We start from the raw sequence: 9,482 nt of genomic DNA on the forward strand, positions 1-9,482 counted from the left end.
TTCTCTCTCTCTCTCTCTCTCTCTCTCTCTCTCTCTCTCTCTCTCTCTGTTTCTCTTCTCTCTCCTGGATAAAAGCTTTCTTTTCCCCCAATAATTACATAAATACATTCTGTGCTTTAAAAAAATTGCCATTGAGCATCCAATTGCTAAAATTATCCAATGAAATTACCTGGCCCAGAGGATTCTTCATCAGGAAATTTCAAAATACAGATTCAATTTCTTTAATAGTTACAGGACTCTTTGGTTCATCTACTTCATCTTGTGTTATGGCTTGTGTCTAGATTTCCCCCTAAAGGCTCAAGCAGTCACAAACTTTTCATCGGTGGTTGGATCATAGAGTGTTTGACTGGGATTGATTCATGGTGCATTCTAGGCTCAAGGCCACTAGGATTAAGGGTGTGAGTTTGCCCTCCCTAAGTATTGTGGATTAGATATAACAGATAGAAAGTGTTGTGGTCCTCTCTTGATTTTTTTATGTTCTTTCAACCATCAACTGTTTCTCCTCTGTGAGGCCTATCTGCGAGGCTACACCTCCCTGTGACCCTGCCTTTGAGCTAACCTATTATGGGCAAAAACCTCTACAAACTGTGAGTTAAATAAGCCTTTCTCCTTTTTACTTTGTATGTTAGGTACTTTGTCTCAGCAATAAGAGAAAATTGACTAACATGTCTTGTCTGAAGAATGACAGTTTTTGGATTGCAGAAACATAGAGGACAGCATATTCAGATGAAATCAGTATTACTGATACAGGGAAACCTTCAAATGACACAAGGAAAAAACTGATCTCACAACCTAAAAGGTACCTGGAACAAGTTTGTCTTCTCTAAAACCGAACAATGAACTTTAGGAACAAATAGAAGTTATGAGCAGAATATCTTTATTGAGGGAAAGAAAGCTCCTGTCCAAGAGAGGGACAAGAGGGTGGTCCTGAGCGGGTTGTCCCCAGGAAGCTGTCTCTTCCAGGGACTTTTTTTTTGGACGGTAGTTTGCTTTTTATATATACAAGACACATTAATCTATTAAGTTTGAGGACACAGTACAAAAAGAAAAAAAAAACTTCAACTAATTCACTGACAATGTTTTTCATATTCATGAAGCTTTTTTTTTTTGTTGTTGTTGTCGCTTTGTTTTCCTAATAATAAAGGAGGAGACTTAGGGCTGTTGGGCTGATACATATTTGGGGGCTACCCCTCCCACCTTACCCATATACCACCAGGGTGAATAGGAAGAAGTGAAGGAAGGACAGGACCCACAGCAAAGTTTCATAATCTTGAATGCAAGGGGAAGGAGGGAGGAGGGGAGAAAATACAAATCGTATAATACATACAACAAGGTGGGGATGGTATGGGAATGGGAGATGTGAAGCTGAGGCATGGAGTGGGCCGCTGGGGTGGGGGCTGCACAATCCCCCAACATTCCTTTCTCTCTTTGATGTTTCTACATTTTCCAGGCTGAGAATCCCTCTCAGAAGATGGGACCAGGAGAAGAGGGTCAGGGCTTCAATTGACCCCCCCCCCCCCCGCTGTAGATGTTGTAGGCAGACCTCTTGGTCTGGGGCTTCTGTAGGATGGAGCTGGTCTGGCTACGTTGCCTGCTGCCCATCTGGTGAACCTGCTGCAGATGATGGTGAAGGATCTGGGAGTGGGCTGCTGATGGGGTGTCAGAATATGCATAAAGGGGGCAGCTGGATAGGCAGCAGCTGTGGCCGGATTGATGAGCTCTCCACTTCCAAGGGCTGAGGGCAAGTTGAAGGAGGCAGCAGGAGTACCAGAATGAAAAGTTTGTTTCTCAAAGGACTGCTGGGTTTTGGAGTACACAGAACCCGAGATATCTGGCATGCTTGTGTTACTGGAGGTAACTGATACACCAGTGTTGTATCGATGAGACCCATATGTTGGAAAGTGGTGGCTGATGCATTCATACTGACATTCACACTATGCTGCTTGGAAGAGGTAGGAGCCAAGGGAACATAGCAGGCTCATACTGAAAGATTCTGGGGAGCCCAAGAACCCCTGTGTAGTATGGCAGGCTGGTATAACTGTAGCCAGGAGGCAGCACCATATTCAGGAACTTCTGCTGTGTGGTGTAGTGTGCCTGAGTCTGGTTCTGTTGGGGCTAGGCCAAGGTTGTGGCTGGAGCTGGGGAGGAGGCATCCCCATGGTCAAACTTTGTGAGGTCACCAGAATAAGGGTTGCTGGCCAGGCTACCATCCCTCCCAGTCAGTGGAGTGGTGGGTGTGGGAAATGGGATGCTGTAGTAATCCAATAGAAACCTTGTCTGAAGCATCTGCAAGTCATCATAACCATACACTTGTGACTCATAGGCAACAGGCGTGTAGCTGCCCTGGAGCCATAATATATGGATTAGGTAACAATGGCAGGACCCCAGGAGGGAGGTTGGGAGGAGCTTTTCCTGAAGTTGTAGCAACTGAGCTTCAAGTTGAGGCCATGATGGTAGAGTTGCTGCTTAGGCTGAGACCAACTACTGCCACTATTGAGACTGGAAGAGATGCTGACTACTAGGGGAGGTGCAGAGACTGTGCTGGACATGGTAGAGAAAGTGCTAGAGGAAGAATGGAGATTCACTTCACTCTCCACACTTGTAGGCAGGAGAGTGGATATTGATGTGTGCCCAGAAGATGTTGATGACAAAAGCGTATTCTGATGTGTAGATAACATGCTGCTGTGTTGTGTGGTGGTGGTACTTGGAATCTCCTCTCCATGGCTCAAGCCACCCAAGGAGAAAGAGTGTTGATTGGTGGTTGTCAGTAGGGAAACTACAGATACTGTTTCATTGAGTGTGGAGACACTAGAAGTGGAAGGTGAGTCAGATTTCACCGAAGAGCCTGTAGCACCTTCAACCGATTGTGTGGTCTGTAACTGTGTGGCCTGCACAGAACGGAAGCCATTCTTTGCCTGAGTCAGGTCCTTTTAGGGTGATGGAGCTGGGGTACCGCCGAGTCTGTGTGGATCTCTGTTCTTATAGAGGGCCCTGAGCATTGTTTTAGGAGGTATAGGTTGTTGAGTGAATTGGGCCACTCTGATAACCAGAATCCTGACTCTGGTTAGATGAAATTGTAGATGAAGATTCACTGGCCGTGCTGGTATACAGGCTGCTTGGAGCCTGGCTTGAAGAGGCGCTCGTGGTGGGGGTGGACTCATAATCAGAAAGGATAGGCTCTGACTCAAACTGCAGTTCCCCAAACTGCAGATTTAGTCCTGAGATACCTGCTAAGCCAGGCATATCCACAGCCAAAGCAGGAGTCTTAGAAGTCAAAGAGGCTTTTTGCTTCTGCTATTTCAGTTTCTGCTCAGCAGGCTGAGGGTTGGAGGACTGGTTGTCTGAAGCCCCAGGAGACATCTCTGGAGGTGAGGTGGATTTGCTTGGCAGAGGTGAAGAGGGGGGTGGAGGTGCAGCTGTGGAGGTTGCCACTGCAGGAGGCTTCTCCAGAAGGAACACCTCCATCATGGTTGAAGATGGAGTGAAAGGTTGGCATTTTGTAAAGGGGCTGTGCACCGCTGAATCATCTGGGTTCTTCAAAGCATACTGCTCCAGTGATGGGGACTATGTCATTGAGGCCATGTCCCAAGAGGAGGTAGTGGTGCTTACAGACTGAAATGCTGAGCTGCCAACTGAGCCAGGGCCTACGCAGTCTTGAATTGCTCTAAGAACTGGGAGCCTGTGGTACTGCCACCTTCAGCCTCACCGAAATCACCAAATCCCTTCCCCAACATGCTCACCATACCATGATGGGAAAACGTGCTCCCCAAAGCAGGCTGTGATATGGCACTCTGCTTCAAGTTACTGAATACCAGAGGCTAAGCCAGTGAAGGAGCCTGAGATGGATCCAGATTAGATGAATCATTCTCTATTGAAGATGGTGTCTTCCCCAGCAGAACAGCAAGGTCAGTTCTCTGACCAGCAGTGATTGTCCCATTCTCTGCAGGCAGAGGCACTGAAGACACATTAAATGCAGTGAAGATCTTGGTCTCAGAAAGATCTTCATTCCAATCTTCAGCTCCCCACTCCTCTGTTACAGCCCTCCATGCACCTGGATGTATCAGACCAGGAGCAGTCTCAAATTTTCGGGGATAATTTGATCCCTCAACCCCAATGAAATCAAGGCTTGTCCCATCATCTGTTTCAAAGTGGTCAGTATTGTCCCATGTATTGCTGCCACTATTGCCATAGTTATCATCAGTATTGGCTGGCTCTGCATAATCAGCTGGGTTAAAATTTTCCATCCCTTGAGCAGAAAACCTTCCTTCGTGCCTACCAGAGCCTCCTCTGCCTCAGCCACAGCCTCTTCAGCCTCTTCAGCCTCTTTCTGTGCCTCTTCCAGGAGGTCCTCCACTCTTGGTGCCATCCAATCCATTTTCCTGACCCTGAACCATGGTTGGTTTTGACAAAGCCCCAAGGACACACTCTCATTTTTGGCTGGTACCTCTCCCCTGTCTTGGTGGCCCACCACATCATCAACTATAGTCTCTGTCCTGGTCTCGATTTTCTTTGCCTTCCTCACTGGATTTTGCCTGACCACCATCCTTCTGTCCTGAGACACCTTTCTTCTTCCTGACCATCTCCCAAGAATGTGTGTCTGGGTTTCCTTCCAGAAGAACAATTGATTGCTCTGTTGACCTCTCTATTGCAGTCATGCAAAGCAATCACACACTCATCCTGGTTCTTGCCTGTGATATCAATCAATTGTTTCACTTTCTCCTCAAAGTCAGCATCACTGTGGTCCAAAATCATCTGCGCAAGTTGAATCTGTTCTACAGTGGCCTGTGGTCGCTGCTTATGCTGTGTCTGCTTTTGGTTTTGAGGTTGTTCCCAGTTTCCCCGGGCTCAGTTAGTGCCCACTGATGTCATCATTTACAGTATATACAAATAATAGTATTTACAAGGTAGAATACTCAGTCTCCACCACACTGACACCCCATCTTCCTGGGGCTTTTATAGAGGAAAACCATGTGGTGAGGTGGATCTAAGGCAGTGGAGAAGACATGGGAACTTGCTTAGGTGGGCATGAGGTGGTAGAAAGCTATAGTCAACCAATGAGATCACAAGCACCATTGCTCAGATAAAATTGATTTAATCCAGTACCAAATGGGGAAGTGAGTCATGTAGCAAGTGGGCATCAATGCAGGACAGGATCTCTTCCTGTTGGGGTTTTGAGATGGTGATTTATTTGTGCTTTTTCAAGGTGATTGATACCTAGAGTATCAATCCCTGAGGCCCATCCCTAAGGAGGTATGTAGCTGTGTTTCTTCTTTTGTCTTGGTCTTGAGGTGTGGCCCATATGGGAGTGTCTATCTCTTCCATGTTGCAAAGTCACCTTGTCTCCTTGAGGGCCTGGCCCTGTCTGAATGCCTATAATATTTCTAATTCAGCTGCCTACAATATTACTTCCATGGTAGACAAACTGTACCTAGAAGCCTCAAGACCATCACTCATGTGTTACTTTTCTCAAAGGATTTCCAAATTTATCTGAAAGATCTATTTTGGTTCTCATCTTTTGTTTGTCTTTTTTAGAGTGCATACATGACTGCAGACTCAGTAGAGACTGGTAGCTGTGGCAGTAGCTCTTCCACATGTCATGATTATGTGCTTTTGTGATTGCAGTGTGTGATGATAAAGGGTCTCCACCAAGTCTGGAACACTGCCTAATTCCCAGGTGTTTTTTTTTTTTTTTTTTTCCTAATATCTGCTGGAAGGCACAAATAAATTCATGCTGGATAGGGATAGAATGAATGCTCAAGCATCTGCCAGACAATGAGTGTGGCAGTTTGTGTCATCCAAGTGTTCATTGTGGTCAGAGGCTGACCCCAGAGTGGTGGTGTGGGACACAGAAGGACTTTGGGAGGTAGAGCCTTAATAGGAGGTGCTAGGGCACTGGGGTGTGCTGTCAGGGGATTGTGGGACTTTGGCCTGTCCTCTCTGTTTCCTGCCTGATGACGTGAGTTTGCTCCCTCATGCACACTCTGCAACAGCAGCCAGCAGGCATCATGCCCTTCAACCTCCAAGTCTGTGAACCAAATAAATTTTTCATAAAGTTATAGAGAATTTTTATAAAGTTAGTGGCCTCTGCATTTTGTACTGCAAAGCTGATTAACATAATGGACTGATATAGAGGAACTCAAAATGCATTAAAGACAATCAAAGGGCTTTAAAAGCCAATTTTAATAAATCTGCTCTTCATTGTACTTTGAGAGTATTGATTATAAAAGGAAAAAATGCTGACATTAATTTCTCAGAGAAAAAGATCTAAATCAAATCAAAATTGCGGCTGGTTGTCAAGAAGAGTGAGTCTCCATGCTCTTCCCTCTTTTCAGCAATGTGGGTGTGTTGTGGCCAAAAGATACTCAGTACCACACCTTGGAACCATGGCTGATGGCTTTTTCAGTGTGTCCAGCCTCTGTGGCACCCATGTTCCAGAACCAGAGTTTAGTCACTTAAATGTTTGACTTTTAATTAGTTAGTAAAGTTGATATTTGTTTGGAAGAATTCAGTCGTGGTGAATATTTGTTTACTTAGAAGGGTCTTTTCACATGGGGTTTTCACATTTAACACTTTTAAGCAAATATCCACGGTGTATTATCCTTCAAAGTAGATCATGTATGTTCATGAGGAATCAATTTTGTCTAAGATTCTTGGAGAAACACAACGATTGAGGATGTCAACCAGATCTTCAGGCCTTAGTGATTATTAGACCATCAAGTAATCAAGGGATCGTAGCTGGTCACAAAAACAGCCACAGATGTACAAAAGCTATCCTGACTTATATTATAGCCATTTAACCTAGATCTTAACCAGAATACCTTTATGAATAAAATCTAGCTTTCATATATCACTGTAATAAGATTTTTAAAAAATCTTAGAATAAGACATTATTATTGTAATTTTATTTATTTATTTATTTATTTATTTTGCAGTACCAGGGATTGAACTCAAGACCTTGTGCTTGCCAGGCAAGCACTTATTCTACTGAGATATCTCCCTGTCCCTTTTACTGTAATTTTAAACAAAACATATTACAGGCTCTGATCCTCTAATGTTTTACACTATAAGATTTTGGTTATTATAATGGCAGATGATTACTGGACTCTAATGTTTATATTTTATTTACATTTCTAGTGAAGTATTTAAAGCATTTAAGGAATAAATAAATAAATACTTAAGCATTTAAGGAATAAATAAATACTTAAATCAGGTATTTACTTCTATCTTTTTTTAAATTCTGACTCACTTTTGCTCTTCTGGATAAGTTTTTATGAGTACTATTTTATAAACAGTGAAATTCACATCTTGATTTTTTTTTTTTTTTTTTTTTTTTTTTTGGCAGAACCGAGGATTGAACTCAGGCCCTTGCGCTTGCCAGAGAAGCGCTTATTCCACTGAGCCATCTCCCCAGCCCCTACATCTTGATTTTTATGAATTTATCATCTGATAAGCAATATAAAGTGTTCAAAATATGTAAGGGCATATGGGTGTCGTGTCACATGCCTTCAATTTCTACTGGGGAATCTACTGGGGAAACTGAGGCAGGAGGATCACAAATTTAAGGCCAGAAAGTTAGTGAGACCCTGTCTCAAAATAAAATGAAAAGAGTTGGAAGTGTAGCTCAGTGCCAGAGCATTTGCCTAGCATATATAAGGTCCTGGATTTGACTTTCAACAACCAGCCAACCAACCAACAAAACAAACAAACATATTAGTGATGATAACATGAGAAAGCTGAAATCACTTTGTCTACCATCTTGCATACTACGGCAAGTGGAAGGAAGTATTGCCAGTGAAGACCCAGAGTACTAGCTTTGCCATACTTATCTATGCTTTGCTGTTATGTGGTCTCGGTTACCAAGTCAAAAACAGTCTGAAAATATTGAAATAAACAATTCATAAGCTTTTAATAACATTCATTACAACATGTTATAATTATTCCATTTTATTAATAGTGCCGTTAATTTCTTAGTCTGCAATTAAACTTTATCATAAATGTACATGTAGAAGAAAATTCATTATATAGGGTTCAATGACATATGTAGTTCCAGGCATCTAAGGTGCATCTTGGGACCTGTTCCCACAGATAAAGAGGAAAAAAATGCCCCATTGTCACATAAGCCTAAAACTACAAGAAAATATTCCCAAGGTTTTTCCTGTGGAAACATATAGTTTGTCATTCTTCTCTGCACTTTGAGCTTCATAAATGTTTCCAAAGTCAGCTCTCTCTCAGGGCTGGGGAGATGGCTCAGTGGAATAAGCACTTCCCTGGCAAGTGCAATCCCTGGTTCCTTGAGGCAAAAAAAAAACAAACAAACAAACAAACAAAAAAAAAAAACAAAAAACAACCAAAAACCAAAACAAAGTCAGCTCTCTTTGTACATAATATTATGCTTTTCAATTTCACTTTAGGAAACAATGAGGTCTGGAGAAAACAGATGCTTTTGATCTCTCCAGGAAGAGAAAACACTGCAAAGAGAAAGGTTACTCTACTATTGTCATCCCTCAAGTCAGTGTTTCCCAATCTTTTCTAAGGGTAAGAGTCTGAACAAACTCAAGGTAGATGCAGTTATCTCTCATTTATTAAGCTACCAAGACATTATTATCATCAGAGTGGTTTCAGAAATATTAAGGTAGGTTTTCACACATCGGTGTTCAAGAACCACCTCTAAAGGAACAAGACCACTCCAAGTGTCAGCATAGATTAGGCTCTGCCAGTGGAGTGATTAGAGTGGGCTGAAATTCTATCAGCCCCAATGGCTAGGAAATGGTCACTAGCAGAAACATATGGAGCTAAGGAAAGAAAGCTTTTTAATTTGATCATCCAAGATAAGGTGGCCTTTTCTAGTTACAACCAGATTGGTCCTGAGCAGAATGGCCTAGCATGCTAGTTAGACTACAGATCTCATCATTCTTATCCAATATACTAAAACAGTATCTCTGGATTCATTGTGTTTTCCTTCCTTCCTTCCTTCCTTCCTTCCTTCCTTCCTTCCTTTTTTTTTTTTAGCACTGATGATCAAAGGTAGAGCACTTGCTTAGCATGGACAAAGCCAAGTGCTTTGTTACCAAGCAACATCACCAGCCCTAAATTGGTTATATTTTAAACTTATTCTCCTTAACACCATGCAATGTGGCCAGCTTAGAACTAAACCCTTTAAATAACAATTCCTTTGATAGACAGGACTCTATGTTATTTTTATTCTTATATTTGAGGACCAATTCAGGTGACACAGAACAGAAAATAGAAAAGATCTGAAAAGGCAATGCTCTAAAATTGGACTCTGAGACACTAAAGTCCATAGATCTTCAGTCCTTTGGGTCCACCAGTGAGCCACTAATACTATGGAACCTGGAATCTAGGTATCATGAACACTACACACTCCCATTTTGACCTTCATCGCTGAAACCCAACCACTATCACTCCAGCCTGCACCCCTGTCTCTCCCTTGTTTTCTTTTTTTTCTTTTTTTTTTTTTTTTT

General features: G+C 42.6%; 1 pseudogene across 1 annotated transcript; it reads right to left on the minus strand.

Annotated features, from left to right (window-relative positions):
* Window positions 1-1,491: 1,491 nt before the first annotated feature.
* Window positions 1,492-4,916, minus strand: LOC101571890 (annotated as a pseudogene). Its single transcript, XR_192661.2, has one exon. The product of XR_192661.2 is annotated as a ubiquitin-associated protein 2-like pseudogene (transcript).
* Window positions 4,917-9,482: the final 4,566 nt, after the last annotated feature.

Source organism: Octodon degus, unplaced genomic scaffold (genome assembly GCF_000260255.1).
Source record: "Octodon degus isolate 3935 unplaced genomic scaffold, OctDeg1.0 scaffold00088, whole genome shotgun sequence".
NCBI classification, from domain to species: domain Eukaryota; kingdom Metazoa; phylum Chordata; class Mammalia; order Rodentia; family Octodontidae; genus Octodon; species Octodon degus.